Here is a 13,074-nt window from a genome sequence, read left to right as displayed (position 1 = left end):
TTGGTCTATCGGGAGCCACTTTAATTCCTTGAGTGCCGGAGCCACACAATTTCTCGGATACACTTCAACCAAGTACCACTGCTGCAAGGATTCAGGAGGAACATCAGGTGTAAGTAGGCTGGACAGGCTGAAGGACGAGCCAATGGAACTTAAGAAGGGCTAGGGCACTAGACAGCTAACTTCAGCATAGCAGTAGTTACTCACTTGCTTGTTTTGATCTGGGGGAATAGAGCTAGCACTATTTACAAATGTGTAGATTATTAGGCTTCACCTGGCAATGTGTTGCATGGTTGCATTGGCTTTTTGCTCATTTACAATTTCACTCACTTCACCGAGTACCCACCACGTTTTTTCTTTTTTTTGCAGAGGTTTATATGGCGTGAACTTGACCCAAAGGTATCGGGTATCAGAGCGCTTTACATAGCACCAGTTACGTTACATGAGGACACACATTCATTTTTGTTAGGCACAGGAAGATTAAGTTATTTGCCCAGAATCACAGGCTGTTCAGCGTCATTGCCGAGACTCGAACCAAGTTCCCCAGATTCGAGGTCGCCCGCCCTAGCCGTTCATTCCCTTTTTAGGTTCCCATGGGTTTGCTTATCTGATCTTGTTTCAACTTGCCTTGTATTGTTCTATCTTACACCATTTTTCTGTAGAGTCCCCCTGGTGTGTTGCTGCAGTGTCCTGGAGCATTCAGCGTGTATACTGGTCAGATTCAGGCTTGTAACAACACTACAGACTGCCAAGTTTCCAGATACACCCATTCTGCAAAATCAAGACAGAATTGTACTGTGCCTTGAAGCAGTTGAACTTTGAAGGACTGTGAACACCAGGCCAGGATTCCTTTCTCACTCTCTTCCCTATTTGCCCTCCCCCCAATTCCTTCGTCCAGAGAGAGTCCATTTTTGTTCAGTGGCGTAGGCATTCAGAATTGCAGGGGCTTTCAACTAGTCTTCAAATCTGGACCCTGACAGCTGCATCTCCTCCCACAGCCGTGGGACCCACATGCCCCTTTCTTTAGTGACCTGCATCTGCAGGCGCTCCTGTCACAGTACAGAGACCCACACAGCTTTTCACATCCACTTTGACCCAGACAGAAGAACAGTATGCTATAGTACTGGGGCCCACCTTTCATAGTATGCACCTAATTACTGACTTGCATATTGCCCCCAGATGTTCTGCTTGCTTTATATCACAAATGTTTAGCACATTGAGGATTTGTTTCAAAGGATACAATTACAATTAAACAATTGTAACTTCTTTTTCAACCCCTCTCTTTTAATTCATGATTATCATAATGATGAAGCAGATTACTATATTCTGCTCCTATAATTTCCCCCGAAAAGCGCAGTGAAGCTTGTAGGGCCCTGATTTTGAGAAGCAAAGAGCCAATTCAAGGTAGATTATTTGCAACGTAACAGAGTTACAAAGACTCAAGCCCATTTTTGACAAGTATGTCAATATTGGTCTGACACCGGCTATTCACTCTTTTGGCTTTGTCAACGACTGTTTTGTTTTGGTTTTCACAAAACTTTATTGTTGGAGAAGTTTCCAGGCTCTCGTCAATCTGGAATAAAACCATCATCGGTTAAAAACTAAAATATTTTTGGGAGGTAAAACAACATATTGAAGTAGTCCCTGGCTCAGAATGGAACTACTTTGAGTGTGAATGTAATACTTCTGAAAGGGCAGAATGTCGTCACTCACAGTGAAACTAGTCAGTCGCTGATAGGGGCTGACCACTGCCCTATTTTGTATGCTGAAGTCGGTGGTAGAAAATGGGAACAATACAATATTAAACCAATGGATGGACGGCTGAAAGTCCATATAAATATCTCATTTAGAAAAATCAAAACATCATGGCTACTGTAAGAACTAGTAGCTAGCATTTAACTTTGTCCAACCCAGCAAAATCATCAGAGGTCCACATAAAATAACTATAATTGAGTTAAGTGTTGATTTTAGTGCACTAGATAAAAGTAAGGGTCTGCAGAAGGATAATGTTACTTACCCAGTAAGCATCTGTTCTTGGCATGTATGGCTGTAGAATCACATGCTTTGCATACTCCTGCCATCTACTTTTGGGTCTGGATGTTTGCAAGTTTTTCTTCGAAGAAGTCTTTCCTAGACACGAGGTAGGGTGACTCCTCCTTTCTGTGATAGTGCGCATGGTCATCAACTCCATTGTTAGGTTGTTTTCCCACAAGAGCGTGGGAACGGAATAAGTAAGTGAGGTATAGAGATGTCTATACATATGAATGTATAATGAAGAACTGCAACAACTCAGGTACCCGGGGAGGCGGGTGGGCGCAAGTGAATCTACAGCTCTACATGCCAAGAACAGATGCTTACTGGGTAAGTAACACTATCCGTTCGAGGCATGTTTGCTGTAGAAACACATGCTTTGCATAGACTACAAAGTAGTAAACTCCCAAAGCGGTGGATAACCTGTAGATGTTGCAGTTGTTTGAAATAGTGTTTTAAGTATTACTTGGCCTACATTACCTTGATGACATGCTAACACATCTACACAATAGTGTATGGTAAATGTGTGTGGTGTAGACCATTTAGCTGCCTTACATATGTCAGCTAGAGGAATCTTACCTAAAAAGGCCACAGAGGCCCATATTGGGGTATAGATATAGTTATTTTAGCTTTAGTGCAGCATGTTTGAATGCATTTAACAATCCTTCTTGCAATACCAGATTTAGAAATGGGATTGTCTTTGTGAGGTGGAGCAAAAGCAAAAAACAATTGTTTTGTTTTGTGAAAGTCTTTTGTCCTATCTATGTAGTACAATAAAGCTCTTTTTACATTGAGCGTATGAAGAGCGGGTTCTGCCACAGAATCAGGTTGAAGAAAAAACACAGGTAACTCAACCGATTGGTTTATATGAAAATCAGAAATTTAGGATGGAATTTAGGATTGGTGCGGAGAACTACCCTGTCTTTGTGTAAACTGAAATAAGGGTTCCAAGGGTATGCCTGTAGCTCACTAACTCTCCTTAATAATGTGATTGTGATGAGGAAAGCAACTTTCCATGAGAGAAACTGCAAAGGGCACTTGTGCAATAGTACAAAAGGTGAACCCATGAGCCTTGTAAGGACAATGTTGAGATGCCATACTGGGGCTGGAGGAATCCTTGGTCGCATGACTCGTTTTAAGCCGTCCATGAAAGCTTTGATTACTGGAATTCTGAATAGTGACAAATGTTGCCTGTGCTGCCAGGTGCAAACGAATAGATGTATAAGCTAGCCCAGTTTGTTGTAAGGTAACAGATAATATTTTGTTTAGAAGAATCCAGAAGATTGATTTTGTTATAGCAGTAGACAACAAATCTTTTCCACTTTGCTGCATAACAAGCTCTAGTGGTAGGCTTTCTTGCTTCTTTAAGAATATTCATACAGTCTGGTGGTACATTTAAATACCCAAACTCCATGAGCCAGATCGCTAAGTTCAGTTTTTTTGCATTTGGATGCCTGATTTCTCCATGGCTCTATGTGAGGCGCCTGGAGGTAAGGTGCAGCTTTTGATGTGGAACTAGAGACAGCTCCAATAGGGTGGTGTACCATGCTTGACGGGCCCTTGTGGGAGCTACTAGAATTACTGTGGGGGATGTTTGCCTAAGCTTTCGAACCAGCCATGGAATGAATGGGAGAGGTGGAAAAGCATAGGCAAATAACCTTGACCAGTTCATCCATAGGGCATTGCCCTTCCAGAGCGGGTGTGGGAACATGTAGCCGAAGCTTGGGCATTTTGCATTGTCGGCTGTGGCGAACAAGTCTATTTGTGGGAATCCCCATTGTTGAAAGTATGGAAGGAGAACTTGGGGGTGAAGTTCCTTCTCGTGAATTTGTTGTTTCCTTCTGCTGAGGAGGTCGGCAATCTGATTGTTTACTCCTGGGAGGTGCTCTGCGAGAAGATAAATCTTGTGATGGATTGCCCATCTCCAAATAGTCTAAGCAAGTCGTGACAGTTGGAGAGAGTGTGTCGCTCCCAGCATTATACATTGCTGTCATGTTGTCTGTTCGGACTAGGACAGTTTTGCCTAGTAGGTGAATTTGAAAAGCTTTGAGAGCTAGAAAACTGCTAGAAGCTCTAGATAGTTTATGTGAAGACTTTTGTGCTTGCTACTCCACAGGCCTTGTATTGTATAATCTTGGAGATGGGCACCCCAACCTGTCAGAGATGCGTCTGCTGTGAGCATGATCTGTGGAATAGGGTCGAAGAAAGCCAGTCCATTTGATATATTTTGTGGGTTCCACCACTGTAGAGAGCGATGGGAATGGATGTCTACCAACACTAGATAGGTTAATTGACCCTACGATTGACTCCACTGACGTGCCAAGCACTCTTTTAGGGGACGCATGTGAAGTCTTGCATGGGGTACAATTGCGAAGCAAGACGCCATCATTCTCAGTAGTTGCATGAACACTCTGGCTGGTAAGGCTTGGTTAGAATGAAACTGTAGTATCATAGACTGAATGTTGTGAATTCTGGCTACATTGGGAGAAGCTAGAGCTTTGACTGTGTCTAGAGTGGCTCCTAGGTAAGATTGCATCTGTGAAGGATGCAGGTGAGATTTTTTTGCATTGATCATAAATCCAAGTTGATGAAGTAGGTCTATTGTCATCTGAGTATGTCGTAGACAGTTTTGGTAAGTGCTCGCTTTGATGAGCCAGTCGTCTAGATAGGGGAAGACGTGAATAGGCTCTCTCCTCATGTGAGCCGCGACTACTGCCAGACATTTCGTAAGTACTCTGGGCACTGTAGTCACTCCAAAGGGAAGTACTTTGAATTGGTAATGCTTGCCTGCTATCATAAATCTGAGGTATTTGCGATGAGCAGGGTGAATTGGAAAATTAAAATATGCAAGTTTTAAGTCTCGATTAGACATAAAATCTGCCTTTTAAAAAAGTGGAAGTACCTGTAGAAGGGTCACCATGTCGAAGTGTGCTGGCAGTATATATTGGTTTAATTCTCTGAGATCCATAATAGGTCTTAGGGAACCGTCCTTTTTGGGAATCAGAAAATACAGAGAATAAACTCCTGAACTTAGATTTCCCTTATTTTCCAAATCTTGTGCTTTTATTTTATGTTCATCTGGGAGATATTGAAGAAATTGCTCCATTTCATCCCAGTGAGCCCTGTCATACCTGGCTAAAAGGCCCTGCATATTTGCAATGTGCCAGTGATTGGCAGTTTGAGCAGCTTTGCACTTGCCAGAAGCGTCTATTAATTTGGACTCTTTATCTGGTGGAGGAGCGTCCCCTGATGTTTGGGAATTAGCCCGCTAATGAGCATTTGACACTACAAGTGAATCTAGTGGCAAATGGCCTTGATAAATACTGGATCTGTTGGGGAGGCCTTAAACTTCTCGTCAATGCTAGGAGTCAAGATGGGTGCACACAGAGGGTCTTTAAACACTTCATCAGTGCGTCTCATCATGCCCTTAAGCATAGGAAGTGTTTGTGATGATCTATATGTGGATCCTAAAGTCTCGAACAAAAAATCCTCCTTAAATCATTCTTCGTGCAGTGCCACCCTATGATATTGTGAAGCCCTTGCAATGATTTCTTGATAGGAATCATTGTCATCTGGAGGAGATGGCTTAGCAGGGTAAAGGTCTGGGTCATTATCTGCTGGAGGATCAATTGCGTAATTCGTCCCTGGATCTATTGGTAAATGTGTACACCCATCATCAATACCATCATCATCATGGTGAGATTGTGGAGAATCCTGCAGTGTGATTTGCAAAGAATTTGAAGGTGGAGAGGGGGGTGGATTGGGGGATAGTGGATGAAAGGGACTGGTAGCAACAGACTTTTTTAAAGGAATTTTATACTGAGTGTCCGCTTCAGGAAGCTTGTGCTTTTGAGGTAGTTTAGTGTGAATATTACCTGTTTCAGGGTTGATATACAGTCTCTTTTGCTTGGGATCTGTTATCTGTGGACATGTCTAAATTGGGATCCGTAGGGACATCTTTTGGTTTCAGCACTGGCGTTTTTGGTGCCGGCGAGGGCTGGCCTTTCGGTATGGAAGATTGCGGCTCCGAAGGCTGTTTGACTTTTGGTGTGGAGGGTTTGAGCTCCGAGCCAGGTTTCTGTTTGGAACCGGAGGACTTTGGTTCCGACGAAGATTTTAGCCGACTCGGTACCGAGCTGGAAAGCTTGACTGGGTGTTTCGGAGCCGGGCCTGGAGGCGGGCTGTCAGAAACATCATCTCGGTGCCGACCTTGGCCATAAGGCTGAATTGGTGCCAAAGCCTTGTGTTTTTTGTGGGTGTTTGGAGGGTCAAGGGGTCTTCCGTACTCACGTCACCTTGTGCCTGCAGCAGTTCTTCCGTGTTGAGGTCTATCTTGAGCTCTGAATCAGAGCCCTGCATGGAGAAGGCTTCTTCCTCATCTGCCACTGATGCACCAACATCTTCTTGACCGGAATCTTCACCGAAGATGGCCAGCATGTCTTCGATGCTCTGATGTCGCATCTGCAGACTTCGAGCCTGATGATTGCGAAGAGGTTTCTTCGATCGAAGCGATCTGCAAGCGTCGCAGTCTTCTGCCTTGTGCTCCAGAGACATGCACAAGTTACACACTTTGTGTGAGTCAGTGCGTGGATACTTCTCGTGGCACTGATGTCAGAATTTCAACAATATCCGTTCCATCAAGGGAAAGCTGACATGACATGGTTAGGCCCAAAGGCCGCTCACAAAGCTTTCCGTTGACCGGAACGATACGTGTAGAAGTGGGAAACGTATACGAAACAATACCATAGAGGATGAGAGAAGCTTGCGCGTCGATGCGAACCCGAAGAACAGTTTTGGAGTGCAGCAATACACGTCCTTTCCTGATGGCGGAAAAAAGCAATCTACTAATGGAGTGGATGATCATGCGCACAAACAATAAAAGGAGGAGTGACCCTACCTCATGACTAGGAATTCTTCAAAGTAAAACACCTTGCAAACAGCCGGACCCAACACTAGATGGCATGAGCATGCAAAGCATGTGTATCTACAGCACACATGCCTCGAACAACTGGTTTCTTAGCTGATGACACTATACACCAAGATTAACTTGCACTGTGCAAACTTAACTTCCAACAACAGGTTTCTTAGCTGATGACACTATACACAAAGAATAACTTGCACTGTGCAAACTTAACTTCCAATAAACATAAGAGTAGTATCACCTGGAAGAGCTCAAGGAGCGTTCTGGGTGGGACGATCGGATGAGAAGCAAGTCCTTCTTGGATGATAATAAACCCCTCACTCACCAACCTGGTTGGTGACATGCTTCATCATCGGGGTCCACCCTGAAAGCCGAATGCCGTCAGGGTGTGCTACGACACCTGAATTACAGTGGAGCAGGTTATTGTGTGTGAAAGGTGCAAAAAAAGGGTTAAAAATTGTCCTGGTATGACTATAGTGAATAAAGTTTATTTCTAGACTACTGGACAATATTAAAATGTGTGGGCGATACAGTTACAGTTTGTTATGACCATGTGTATCTATGTGTTGAAGGTCTACATGTTTCAACCCGCAAACGGAACTTGCCGGGTTTTCTTCAGGACCAAGGAAAATGGGTGGTCAGAGTACACTAACGCTCTGCCAGTCCTAAGTTCCTTTTGAACTACTGGCAAAATATGCAGTAGAACAATCTCTCAAAAAAATTTTGGTGAGAGAAAAATAAAAGACCTGCGAAAGAAGAATTGAACAATAGTTACAAGCCTGTAACGTCGTGCAGTGCTGTCTCTCATGTGTCTTTTTTTACTGTGCCAAACCCATTCAGATCTCACAGCGAGCTCAATGTGCACAAAGGTGAAACATATTACCCATGGCGTGAGTGGGCACGAATCATGCCGGCCCACCTGTCAGGTAGTGGGGTGCAGAGTGATCAACATAATATTATTGCCTCGTACGTTCCACAAATGGTAGGTGCGTGACTCAACTACATTCACCTATCAGACATTATGTGTGCATCTGTCTGGAAATACAGTGCACGGTAAAGAAAATATCTTGGTAGGCTGTCACACTCAGCCTTAATAGGTGCGTGACTCAACCGGATCCATTTGCACACCTATCAATAAGTGGTGTGCATAGTGGTTGGTATATCGTTATACATATAGGTCTCATGCACTCAATCAATTCAATTGTGCGTGACTCAGTAGTACTCACTTGCAATATAGTGAGCGAATAACGACGTGAAAACAGATATCCTTATTTGTCATTACTAACAGACAAGACTCACAAACATAAAAACACACTGAAAGAGACCGTGTGTTTTATTTCCAGACAGATGCACACATAATGTCTGATAGGTGAATGTAGTTGAGTCACGCACCTACCATTTGTGGAACGTACGAGGCAATAATATTATATTGATCACTCTGCACCCCACTACCTGACAGGTGGGCCGGCATGATTCGTGCCCACTCACGCCATGGGTAATATGTTTCACCTTTGTGCACATTGAGCTCGCTGTGAGATCTGAATGGGTTTGGCACAGTAAAAAAAGACACATGAGAGACAGCACTGCACGACGTTACAGGCTTGTAACTATTGTTCCATTCTTCTTTCGCAGGTCTTTTATTTTTCTCTCACCAAAATTTTTTTGAGAGATTGTTCTACTGCATATTTTGCCAGTAGTTCAAAAGGAACTTAGGACTGGCAGAGCGTTAGTGTACTCTGACCACCCATTTTCCTTGGTCCTGAAGAAAACCCGGCAAGTTCCGTTTGCGGGTTGAAACATGTAGACCTTCAACACATAGATACACATGGTCATAACAAACTGTAACTGTATCGCCCACACATTTTAATATTGTCCAGTAGTCTAGAAATAAACTTTATTCACTATAGTCATACCAGGACAATTTTTAACCCTTTTTTTGCACCTTTCACACACAATAACCTGCTCCACTGTAATTCAGGTGTCGTAGCACACCCTGACGGCATTCGGCTTTCAGGGTGGACCCCGATGATGAAGCATGTCACCAACCAGGTTGGTGAGTGAGGGGTTTATTATAATCCAAGAAGGACTTGCTTCTCATCCGATCGTCCCACCCAGAACGCTCCTTGAGCTCTTCCAGGTGATACTCCTCTTATGTTTATTGATAGTTATTTCAGGGGACTAGGAGTATTCCCCGTTCACACTTGCTGTGAACAGACTCCCTTACTCTCTCTTGTGTTTATTTACAAACTTAACTTCCAACAACAGGTGCCAGAAAAAAAAAATCAATTGCAAGACCTAAATGGTTGTATTCAGGGACACCTTCCAAAATTTACCCTTATATTCCCATGAGGAAGAGTTATCATATTTAGCAATCCTGTTCATTTTTGTTTTCTCAATATCAACAGTGAGACTGATTATCTTGCAATATAACGCAACCTTATTAATTAGTTGTTGAAGTACCATGAGAACATGAGCGGTAATCACGCCATTGAAGGAATCTAATGCCATGACATGGAGATCTACAATCTTATCGAGATCAGATTTCCACTAGGTCCAAGAGAAATCTATTAAAATTGAGATGGGTTAACCCCCGACAAATGTAGGTATTATTTTTGTTGTATATCCACTCTTACTTCCAGATCACGCCTTTGCCTTCATGTCACAATAATAAAGTAAAGAAATGCATTCAATAATCTTCTCAGAGACTTCAATTTTTATAAATTTCAGGAATAGATGCAATGTATCCAGCGTCCCACATTAGGTCAATAAAACACAATATAGAGGAGGGTTTGCAATTTTCTGAGCAAGTATATTTATGGAAAAGGATTGGCCTTAAGATTTTTTTTTTATTTAGGTTAAAGGTAGAATCAAATGATTCCCTACAGAATCTTGCAGGGAGAACAGGATGAACTTTAAGAAAATTGTACTGGAGTTTTATAGTTTAAATGAAAGAACTCACCTCAACTGCAAATTTTAAAAGTAATCCTACCTAATGTTCAGACATTCTGGAGTATTATTCACCAATTCTTTTATCAACAGTATCGTCGAAGAATCCTAGTGATAGTCAATTCTGCTTCCCATATACAAGAAAGGCCCTAGGTCAGACCCAGCAAATTACAGGTAGATAGGACTTTGAGATGCGGACTGCAGATATTATTCTGCCCTACTGTCAGAGATCCTATACACTGATCAGAATATAAAAGCTCGTGTTCAGACTGGTTTCATACCAGAATGTTAAACAATCAAAGTATTGCTATTATCTTACAGAAGTCGGAAAAAAGAGCTACTCCATTTGCACATTTTATTGGGTGAACGACAAAAATATTGTTTCAAAAATATTGTCAAGTAAAAAATATGAAGGGGCAGAAATTCAGAAGTTAGGAATAATTAAGAATATTGGTTATATATATATAAGATATTTATTTAAATGTTGCATATGTTATTGGTTACTGTAATATAGTTGTGTTAAATATTGTTTTTAATCAATTTGATATATAGATTAGTTACTAAATCATTTGTAGTGTTATTATAAATCTTTTCTGTTTTTAGTATCGTTTGTAATTTTTACTGCGTAATTAAATTGTTTTACATTTAATAAGTAAATTATAATTTCGAAGCAGGTTGTTGGAGTTGTATGGTAATACGGTGGGAAATCATTGAAATTTTAGTTTTTTATTTAGAATTACATTTTGTTGCATGTTAAATATTTATTTGGTGTTAAGTGTGATTAGTTATGTAAATTTTTATGTTAAGAGTGTTTTGTGATTTGTAATGTGTATTTTAAATTTTCAATAGTGTAGGGTTACTAATTTATGATTTATCAACCGGTTGTCAGATTTGGAGATTAATAAGGTAGGAAATGATTTATATTATAAACCATTGTTTTTTATAAATCACTTTTTATGTTAACAAGATATTTAATTAACCATGTAAAATATTTAATTGATGAATAATTATTTACATTTGTTCTAGTGAATTAATGATCGATTTGTTAATAAGTGTATTTAATAATAATGATAAACATTTTGCAATTGTTATTTTTGTTTTATATATTAATTTTATTTGTTTTATTTCATTATCATTTTGATGCTATTAATGTATATTTATAATTTATTTACATTTCTTTTTGATGTTTTGTGGGGTAGCAGAAAGGAATGTGCATTTATTTCAAATGTTATATTTATTTGTATTTGTTTTATTTTTTGGTCTAGTTAAATGTAAGGTTTTATATTAAATTGTATTTAATTTATTTGACATACATTTTTTTTATTTTTTATATATTTATAATATTTTTATGTTGTTAAGTATTTAAATTCACAGACACTCCAGTCTCTATTAGCATCTCTCTGCTAACATCCCTATGTATTATGGTATACTGAGTCCGCCCATATCTAAAATCAAGTTATGTGATTACAATGTGATATTTTATTGTAACCCTCTGGAGTCGGTCCATATATTGCCAACTTTCATACAGCAAATTCAGTTTCTCGTTACAGAATAGGAGGAACCTACATGACCACATGCTGCTGGCTACCACAAGTGGGTATTCTAAGTAATGTAGTCTGGAGTGCCATGAGATAATTAATCATGTATTATTTCTAATCACCATATATCAATATGAGTGATGCTGCTCATGATAAATTTTGCGCCTGTAAAAAATGACTATCATCTTTACGTGTTGTACATTTTTATGTTTCGCCTGCTTAGCGCTTGTGCTGTGCTTGTGAAATCTCTTGTTTTTTTATATACCTTAAAAGGGACTCTTATAGTTTCCCACTGCCGAATTACTATGTCCATCTGCTGTTGTGTGGAAGTGTTGTTTTGCTTACTTTCCCTGGAAACACACATTGAATCAACTGTGTTACAGTACTATCTTTTAATCGTGATGCCACTGAGGAGCATTAATTTTGATCTCACTCTTCATGTTATGTGGGCTTAAGTTCTTGAAGGATTTTATGACATTTAGTATCAAGACGCTCAATAGAGGGTCTAGAGGGGGTGGCTTTGCAGTAATTTTTAAATCCTCCTACTCGTGCTCCTTTGTGAGGGATTCCCTTGCTGGGTGCGAAGCTGGGATCCCTTTTAATGCTAACTACACCTTGTTGGGCCTAATGATCTATCTCCCGCCTGGACCCTCCAAAGAGTTCAGAATGGCTCCTATTGACACTATAGGGCCTTTAGCCATGAGAGCAGCAAATGTCAGTTTCTTCAGGGATTTGAATTTGCATCTGGATAACCCTCCGGATGCTGATATGGGCAACTTTCTGGCTGATCTTGAGACCTGCCAGCTATTCCAACTGGTGCAAGGACCTACACACTCTGCTGGCCACTTGTTGGATCCAGTTTTTACTAATCTTTCCCTCGTGACTGTTCACTCTCCGATGTGTTGGTCGGATCACTACCTCATAACAATGTCACTTCCTGGGGTTGTGCCTATGAGAAGGGTGCCCCAGAGAAGCATACTTGGTATAGACGTAATATTGCGCATGTTCAAAAGCTTCTCTCTTCATCTGTGCCCAGCTTTCCAGTAGACTCCAACTCAGCCGATAAATCATTGTCCAATTAGATTTTTGGTGCTCTCGACTCTCTTATTCCAGCAAAATGGTCTAATAGTCGCAGTACCAAATCTAGGGGTCGATTAGGATCGCGGATTTTCAGCATCCTCCGGGCCGGCGGAAGCCACCGCCGGCCCTGAGGATGCGGAAAATCCGCAGCGGACCCACCAAAGACCCACCGCCAAATTAGGATGGCTGGTGGGTCTTGGTTTCAGTCCACCGCTTTTACGCCGCGGGTGGCTTACAACCGCGGCGGAAAAGCTCTAATATGGTGGCGGTGTCTCTCAGACACCGCCAGACATATTAGGATGCAGCAAGAAACAACTAGGGGCTGGCTCTAATCAGTAAGGCTGAGCCACAGTAATTATAAAACAGAACAGAAGTGCCAATACTGATGTGAACGATTTAAATAACCAATATTCATCCAAATCCAGAACAGAAATTCGAGAGTGGGAATTGCTAATCAATAGCTTTTTATTTGAAAAAGTTTTTGAAGAAATATATTTCACAATTTTGATACATAATACTGAAAAAATAATTCTAAAAACACACGTGGGACATTGATGTATA

General features: G+C 41.0%; 1 protein-coding gene across 1 annotated transcript in view; it reads right to left on the bottom strand.

Moving 5' to 3' along the window:
* The window catches only part of LOC144752809 (uncharacterized), a 489,465-nt gene that overhangs the window by 75,589 nt on the left and 400,802 nt on the right, over positions 1–13,074 (bottom strand). The gene's annotated exons all lie outside the window — the stretch shown is intronic.

The sequence above is a fragment of the Lissotriton helveticus genome, chromosome 5_1, assembly GCF_964261635.1.
Source record: "Lissotriton helveticus chromosome 5_1, aLisHel1.1, whole genome shotgun sequence".
NCBI lineage: Eukaryota > Metazoa > Chordata > Amphibia > Caudata > Salamandridae > Lissotriton > Lissotriton helveticus.
Note: the sequence above shows the minus strand (reverse complement) of the source record. Positions and strands in the feature narration are given on the sequence as shown.